This window comes from Thamnophis sirtalis, unplaced genomic scaffold (genome assembly GCF_051295495.1).
Source record: "Thamnophis sirtalis isolate CommonGarterSnake01/CBP01778 unplaced genomic scaffold, rThaSir2_p1.2 scaffold_7, whole genome shotgun sequence".
Lineage (NCBI taxonomy): Eukaryota > Metazoa > Chordata > Lepidosauria > Squamata > Natricidae > Thamnophis > Thamnophis sirtalis.
In genome coordinates this window covers 50152884-50158883 of record NW_028261387.1, presented here as the reverse complement: position 1 = coordinate 50158883, position 6000 = coordinate 50152884, and the positions used below count along the sequence as shown (strand labels likewise).

General features: G+C 37.2%; 1 protein-coding gene across 2 annotated transcripts in view; it reads left to right on the top strand.

The window, feature by feature from the left end:
* The first annotated feature begins 599 nt into the window (after positions 1–599).
* The window catches only part of USP49 (ubiquitin specific peptidase 49), a 35289-nt gene continuing 29888 nt past the window's right edge, over positions 600–6000 (top strand). For both annotated transcript variants that reach the window (XM_087719981.1, XM_087719983.1), the window contains exon 1: positions 600–670. The gene's annotated coding sequence lies outside the window, so the exon portion shown is untranslated. The remainder of the gene's footprint in view (positions 671–6000) is intronic.

Sequence of the window (6000 nt, the reverse complement as noted above, 5' to 3'; positions counted from 1 at the left end):
GGGCAAGCGGAGCGCTAACCAAATGGGTCACTACGACTTTAAGAGTCCCTTTGTCTCGGAAACATCCTTATTTACCCTCCTGCGATTCAACCAAACTTAACCCCATTTCCTCCCCCCCGATTCACAAATCGGGGATGTCTCAGTTCCTGGGCGGAGCTACATATACACCCCGGCTCCGCTTTTGAGAAACGCTCTCGTCCAAAGCTTCGAGTTTGGAGAACGGAGCTAGGATTTCCCAGATTCCGCCCATGCCACCAGTCGGCCATTTCGTCCCATTAGAAAAGGAGCCCCGAGTTCCTTTTGAGCGAAGCAGTTAGAATCTTTTTTTTTTTTTTTAAAGAAACGCGCATCCTCCGACGCGTCACTCGCATAAATCAGGGACCGTTTCCCGGTTTTTTCTTGTTACGTATATGACGTTTTAAAAAAAAAGAAAACCGTCCCAGAAAACTCTCGACGGGCTTTTGGGAGCAGACGGCGTAAATAAGATAGCTGAATAGTGAAAGCGTCACATGCCGAGGGTGGGATCGCAAATAATGTGTGGCGGGTGTGCTATCCAATGACAATAAGGGGCGGGGTGAAGTTGGCAGCCAATGGCAGGCGAGGGGGGCGTGTCGTGTACCGGTTGGGGTGTCTCGCGCTTGGTGACAGCTCGCGCGTGCTGATGATGGCGGTAAATAAAGGGGCCGGAGGGGGGGCGGGGGCTTTACCCCCTTGGGGTTCAGACCTGAAATAGTGGGGAGTAGGAGAGCCCTTCCTGAGGTAGAAAGGGCTCTTTTATGCGTGGTTGTAGCCGGTTGGGGAGACTCTACCCCCCAATTGTCGTGGAAGGTTTGAGGGGGCTCCACCCCTTTGAAGCTCAGATTCCACATTGGGGACGTGAGGGCTGTGCTCGTTTAAGCCCCACCTTCTGATTTGGAGGGAATCTCGCTCACGCGTTTGAGCAGGCCGGCAGAGGGGAAGAGGTCTTGACCCCCTAAAGAGTAGAGGGGGTGGGTGGAGAAGAACCTTTCTTCTCTCAACCCCTGCTTACAGGGGACAAGGGAGGTTGCGCTCACCGAGAAGGGGGAAGCGCCGGCAGCTCTTAGAGAGAGCGGGGAAGAAGATAGGAGCCAACCCTCCCACCAAATGAAAAGGTGAATAATAGTTGTGGCAGGATTTGCCCGATCAAAGATATTGGCCAACAACTGACTTTTGAAGGTGTGAGACAGACTTCCCCCCCCCCCTTCTGCTTTGGTAAACACAGTCTCTGCTCTGGTGTACAGCGAGAGTTAGGAGTATATTGAACCCATAGACTTCTGTGAGATAACTTGAGGACATTGGCAGGGGGGAAAAGGGGGGGGAGTTAACTAGTAGACATGAAACTTGCAGGATGCTGGAAGAAAGCCACTTTAAGGAGATTAAGAACTACATTAAGAACTGGGTAGGTATAGCATAGTTGCTGAAAGCTAAAACAGTTGTGCATGTGTTCATAATAATTGTCATTTGTGGCTGGAGAGCAGCAAAACAGTTGGAAGAAATAACTGGTGGGCAAAGTAGCAATTGTTTTAATAAGTAGCATATTGTTGGGAGAGATAGCATAGTTAGTGATGGAATGGTGATGGGCAACAGGAAGACTTCATGCTGTTGTTGCTTAGTTGTGTGTACTTCTTTGTTTGCAAGTTAGAATCTTACCCGGTCAATTTCAAGTAAGGTGTTTGTAACTTCTTCTTTGCAACATTACAGCTTAAACTTCTTAAAATTATTTCTAGAATGTATTTTGTGATTTGAAGTTTCATTCTTATTAGCATGTTGATATAAATAGCAAGATTTGGGGAGGTCAGGTGATAGAAGTTGTCCCTAGCATTGATGCAATTGGGAATTCTTGGCCTTTAAACGTGGATTGAGCTTTTGTAACCCATTCATTTTCAAATGCTGATTGTTATATAGCAACTATGCTGTTGAAATTATGTTAATACTGCATTTTCATCTAAACATATGTTCTGATGTAATTATGTTGATAACAATGGTTCTTTAATATCTATGGTATTTTTTATCATTGAAACATTTTAATATACAAGAAAACAAATGAAGCATTGTTCTTAAAAAATTAACTAGTTGATTTGATAGATGGGAATGATATTATAATGGTAAACTGCAACATAAGTAGAATCTCTAGCCACTTCCATATAAATACTGTTCTATCGCTTAAAAGTTTTAGAGTTCTTATAGTTTAAAAATTTATTAGCTCACTGATTTTTCAAAAGAAAGCAAAATTCTTTGCTTACATCATGTAAAGTTTTGTTTTTTCTTTCCCACCCACATTTAATAGAAAATGAGGTGCAGCCTAGTCTTCACTTTTAACTAATATGCTTGTTAAAATATAGAATATAGAAAATAATAGCGAAGGTGTGTAAAATCAAGCATCTCTGGTTCTTTTATGTTTTCTCCTAATCCTTTTTTGAAATCTTGTTCCCCCTTTTGGTCACAATAAACCATTTTAGGGTAGGAAAACATGGTTTCTTCTCTTTCTCACTTTCTAAAATTAAATTTCATGTTAAATACTATTTAATCCTTTGGTTTTGAACTATTATTTTAAATTTAAAATAAATTTAAATTACAAAAATGAGAATGCAATAGTGGTGAATATCTGTAGCTTGGATGTAGGATGGCGGGGAGGGTGGGAGGTTTGTTCTCTGAGCTTGTGGGTTGGTTTCTGAATGTTTTATTACCAGGCTAGGTAACATCTTCAGCGGAGTTTATGGAATGTCAGTGTTTATAAACAGAAGAACACTGACACTGACATCCCTTAAACTCCACTGAGTGACTGCTTAAAGTGCAGAATGTGGAAATACTATATTTCTAATAATACAATGTGCTTTTTTAAATGTTAACTATCAATATTGATTTACCTGGTACTAATCATGAACAAACATTGGCAAAGAGGCATAATATTCTTAAACATAATGTTTAATAATGTTCTTAAACATTTAAATATTGTGGGATACAATTCACATACAATTGCAAAAATACGTTATACTCTTTTAGTTTATTGCTTTTCAATTATGCTGTCTTCTTTTTAAAAATATTCTTTACTATTACAATATTGAATTTCAGCTTGCTTATACAATTTTTATAATACAAAAGGAAGAATTAAAGCATAGAATATGGATTTTAAAAATAGGGAAATATGGGGCCTTCCAGATATTGGATTGCTGTTCTATCATCCCAACTATTGGTCATGATGACTAAGACTAATCAGCTAATGTTGGAGTTCAACATTACCTGGGTGTACTTTGTTCCTTTTCTAATTATACTTTTACAAATTCAATTTCCTACTCAAAAGCGCCGATAGCGATTTCTTTTTATTTATATACTTTTTTATTCCTAGTTGGCTTTACTTACCAGACTTTTCTAAAATAGAAACTCTAAAAGCTAGCATGGTTCTAAGTATCCATGAATACAATTTTAGAATTAATAGTAGTGAAGCAATTGAAATATTGAAAATAGAGAGTTTATCTTTGGTTATTCTTTTCTTTCTAACAGTCAGGATAGGTATTATTTGGCTAAGGATTTGCAATGCTGGAGGAAAGAGGTTTCCTCCGAGAGGTGATTGTATTAGGTTCATTTTGCTGTGGATGGCACCCATAGAAAAATCTTCTGCTATTTTCAACATACTAGTTCATCCTGGCTGAATAATTCTGGCTCCAAGTTGACATGCACATTCAAAATGATCCCTCTGAGTATTTACCAGTCTGATAAATGGTAGACAATGCAGAAGCATCCATCTTTGCAATCATTGATTACAGCAAAAAGATTTGCAATGCAGAATTATGTTTTCAGTTTGGAATATAAAGTCACAATCTCCTCCTAGTTATTTTCTGTGATCCATTTAAATTCAGCTTACTTGTAAATACTGTTTGGCTGTAAAGGGTCTTGATTACCCTCTTTCTTCCACTCCAGCCACTATTTCAACTGCTGAGATGTTGTTGTATTCCAAAGAGAGTTGATAGGCATGGAAATTAGTGGGGGCTGAAGGGAAGTACTGAAACTTGAATGTTATGTATTTGGGGACAAAAGGGTGGGAGGGCAGTCAATGAAAGCAACAGGAAGGAGGTCCAGAATAAAAACCAGAAACTTTAGTAGAAGATTAATCAGAGAAAAATACTCAAGAAAGTAAGCTTACTGAAGGAGTAGTGGATGATGTCTTTGTTTTTGATGCAATTAAAATGTAATTGCCATGATAACATACAATATCCTGTAAGAAACTATAAGAAAAGTAAGGGATAGCATATTGTGGATATGAAAAACTATAGTGCTAAGAAATACTACATTTCACATGATTTTTTATCCTTGCCAGTATACAAGGGTTAGCTGGATCTATATTATCTCCAGAATCCAAAATACCGCTGCCACTGGTTCTTTTCACAAATGCTTCAATGGCATTCTTAAATGTGCTATTTTGTAGCAAGTTTAAAGATGGATGTTGAAAATGCTAAGAGAAAAAAGGGATATGTTTAGAAACCATTCTTACATATACAAACAGCCCTTTTAAGCAACTCATAAAAGGAAGATAATTTTATGTAATCCATTATCAGGTGTTAGTTTGCAACTTAGGTGCAGCCCCTCTACCTATCCAGACAGTAAATAGAAGCTAGGTATTACTAAACTCTCTAGGGGAAAATATCCAAAAAAGTCTAGAAGACAGACACATAGATTTATTCCTTCAATCCTCCTTCAATAGAAGTATTTCCAGTAATGTTTCATAACTTCCATCTGTAATGATTTTGAATATTTATGTTTAACAACTATGCAGTATATAACATTGTATGAATATTGCTAAAGTTACTTCAAGTTGCTAAAAATGACAGTAGAGCAAAGCATATTTGTGAATATTATTTAAATAAATTAAGAACGAGTAATCTTGAAGGAACTGTTTATACCTTGACGTAACTCTATTTATACTCTTAGTTATAGTTTGATTTGGATGATGCTTATATTGCATTAAACTTTTTTATAATCTTAGGATTTAAAAAGGAGATAACATTTTGATCTATGGAAAGTGTTCAGATTAGAAAATTTTCATTACACCTTACCCTTTGTATGTTTAATTGTCAATCACTGAATTATTTAATAAATCTAATTGAATTCAATTTTCAATCTCTGAATGTAACAGACTATGATTGAATTTGTGCTATTTGCAAGTTTGGAAATTCATTTATATTTGTTACCTTAGTATTTTTAAACATTTATTCTTAATTGGTTGTGCAGTAAATTGCATGTAATACTATCATTTATGTGGATTATAGTTACTGATAAAGCTTGTGAATAATTGGCCCAGTCTTTTGCAAGCTAGTTGTGTATGTGTGTGTGCACCCTCAAGAGCTGGTAATATAAAAGAAATTGCCACAGATTTCTCTGTGCCTGAAAGAGTGAGATTCAGCAGTTACCAAATCTATTGTGTCAGGATAGCAGGCAGTTCTTAGTTTTATCTAGTGTATGTTATTCTCTTACTGAAAATTATACAAAATAAAGCTCCAGAATGAAAATATATGTTAAGAACTGTTACATATTACTGGAGATGATAATTTGAGGAGTTGGTGGGTACGTCTGGAATTTGTGAACATATCAGAGGAACTCTCACAAAATGGCTGTTGGGGGAGCCTTTTCTATTCACAAAATGGCTGTCATAATGCACCTGGCTGGCTACAGAACATGCATTATAGGTAAATGGGTCAAAGACAAATTGGTCAGGTAGCTTTTCCTATTAATCTCCCCCTTCCCCAGATACTTCCTACTGTCTCAGGTTTTTGTTCCTTTTCCCTAGGCAAATGGACACATTTCCATACAAATACATGGATGCAACCACTCAGAATTGTGGAACCCAGAATTGTCCTTTTAAACAGATACTTATAAGAAGCTTTGTCAGCTTTCAATTTCATTTTCATGCTATTGGGATGTTAATGGTGATGCAAATTGTTATATACAATATATTGATTGAGCAATATTTGAGTTGGGGGGACC